Here is a 2,946-nt window from a genome sequence, read left to right as displayed (position 1 = left end):
AATCCACCACCGATGACGGAGGCGAATCCTGAAGCCATACCATACCACCGTCACTTAGGGTGGAGGACAGAACATAGCAAACCACCAAGTTTCCCAAGGATCAATACCTGCTACAGTGGTCAGTCCAATTGCAAGGCCAACGTTCGGATCTGCCCATACCATTGAGGAAGAATGCCAAACGCTGTAAACAACACTTTTGGGCGTAACTCAACAAGCCCGTGGCCTCTTCACAGCCCAGGAAACCTTTCCCTGGTGTAATACTTGGGGGTTACAAACCTCCTACAAATTACCGTATAATGAGCCTGTGCTGGGAATCGAACTTGGGACCTCCAGTGAAATTCGTTTAGCGGAGTACAAAGAACATCAGACTGAGATCTTTAGCGGTTGACGCTGTTAGCATTGCCGGAGTGTGCGGTGAACTAACTCAGACGCTACGGCAGCCGGGGTCGGTCCTGGCCACCTCCTGATAAGCTTACACCGTGATGACAGCGTATGAGAACAAGCAGTGGGCCTTTTAGTGCATGGACCCGTTGTTGTTTGCAGTGCACGGAGTGTGAAGCACCACAACAAATGTTACTTCGCGTTGGGCGTGCATGATTGATGATTATTGGGCAACAACTACAACAATTTCATAGTAGGAAGGCGAGCGAACTATCAATAGATTCCTTCGCACTCAGACATATTATGCATTTAAAGACGAGGAAAGACGGGAAGAGTTGTCGGGAGGATCGAATTCTGAGCAATGGTGGTGGCGCGCTAGTAGCGCGCGAATCCTCAGGATGGAAGTACACTAAGTACTCGGAATGATCGGCGAGCGTGCTCCGCTCCCCCGACATGAATGAAGTCCACGCATTAGCAATGGAATCGAAAGATGCTACATCCGAGATAAACGTCGGCAATAGGAAGAACACTACAAGGCGACTCTGCGAGCGTCGAGGAGATGCACTCACTATTTGGGACACTGGGCCTGTTTCACAAGGATACTTAATTTAAGGCGCCTTAAATATAGGAGCAACTTAAGGAGTTACTTAAGGTATACTTAAGAAGTACTCAACTCATTTCACAACGTTTAGGAGCAACTTAAGGAGCTCCTTAACTCAAGGCGTACTTAAGTATCTACTTAACCATGGTTACAGGTATAGAATAGAGTTACATATTTAGTTTTGTGGTGTAAATGCTTCAGCGGTTAGGTTGTTCGTTTACCACACGAGCGGCGCAGGTACAGATCTGAGGTATGCTGTTTCTATGGTCGTTTACTGTTTCGCAACTACTTTCCTCGATCATGGGTAAAGTATCAATGGTAAGTTACCATTGGTAACGAGCTGCAAGGGGATTTCCCACGAATTACAATGTTAGCTAGAATAAGTCAGTCAACGGTCCGCTAAGTAGAAAATATACTCATGTGAACTCAACGGTGACGCAAATCACTGGAATATCACTAAGTCGCTGCAACTATCGGCGAACGTAGCTCTTGCGAAGAGCGTTCCCGACACCATCCACTGGAGCATCTGGGTCAATCAGAGTTATTCGGGATGACTGTGATTGACCCAGATCCTCATTTCCTGTTCACAAGCAGCAAACATTGCCTCCTCGACGTTTTGCAGTGGCTGATCCTTAAAGGTGACCATATTGTGAAGTTCGGTTCGGTTTTTGCTGCGTGAAGGAAATGAACTCTTGCCTCGATTTCTTTGCCTTTCTGGACAAGTGGGAGAGCACCGTGCTGCCATTCGTAAGGTCTCCGGTACGACCCCTGCGCGATGCAATATCTAAGGATCGTCCTTCGAAGAGTCCCGGGTTCAACTCCTGGGGGCTGCAATATTCAAACACGGTACTTAAGTATCTGTTTAGGTAGGGTCGGCTCTACCTTAATAAAATTTAAGGAATACTCAAGTTGCTCCTTAAGTACGCATGTTGTGAAATGCTTCTCGTAAATACTTAAGTATATGCACGGAAACTTAAGGCGCCTTAAGTATTCCTAAACTTAAGGCGCCTTAACGTGCTTACTTAAGTAGTGAAATAGGATGTCCTAATTACTTAAGGTATACTTAAGGCGTTACTTAAGTTTAAGGCGCAATTTGCTCCTATGAAACAGGCGGTCCCTCCTGAAAACAGTGAATCCTGAAAAGGGTGAAGGGCGAGTGAATCCGTTGTAGGGACTTTTTCTCCCACTAAAGCGGGTGAAAGCCTGAAAATAGTGAACAACAAACTCGCCCGCACCGGTATCCTAAATATCAGTAATTTTTCTACCACTCCTTCCCGAACCGATTCAACTTTCAATGATCACTCTCTCTCCGGTTGATTAATGTTTGAGTAGTCAGCTTGCTCACAGCAACCGTAGCGATGCGGACCACTGAGGACCGGGGCGCATATTATATAGATTGTCATCTTTTTCACGCCTAGTTCTTCGTTTCGCGTCTTGAAGCGACTTTTCAAAAGTAGGAGCAACACGAACGGTCTAGTAATAGCTTTCGAGTCACCCTATGCCATGGTTGTGGACAGGAAGTAGTACTTCCGAAGTACTGAATGGTGCTCTTTCTTCGGGCTTCGGGATCCGGAAATCCGTGTCGTCTCCAGTCCACTTTTGATCAAATATTTTGTCTTCTGTTCCACTGTTCCATTACGAGGGAGTGAGTTTTCAATCCGTTAGCATATTGCTGAAATACGCGATTGCCATAAGCAAAGCGTTTGAGTCCATAGTAGTGACTATAGAACAAGTATGGGAACCTTGTTGATGAACAATCCTGGCAGTACCACAAGGATAAACAGTAATGCATGAGGCAACAGGTCCTAATGCCTGTTCCTCTTGAACGTGAACAAATACAACTTCTATACTGACCTCTGGATAGGATTGTATTACAACTCGTGGGCCCGGAGTAACTGCTAAAGAGGCGTGCCAGCTGAGTTAGGCAAGCTTACTGGCCCTAGCTGGTCAATACCTCAAGTTGA

Source organism: Perkinsus marinus (genome assembly GCF_000006405.1).
Source record: "Perkinsus marinus ATCC 50983 genomic scaffold scf_1104296971434, whole genome shotgun sequence".
Lineage (NCBI taxonomy): Eukaryota > Perkinsozoa > Perkinsida > Perkinsidae > Perkinsus > Perkinsus marinus.
This window is presented reverse-complemented; position numbering follows the sequence as displayed.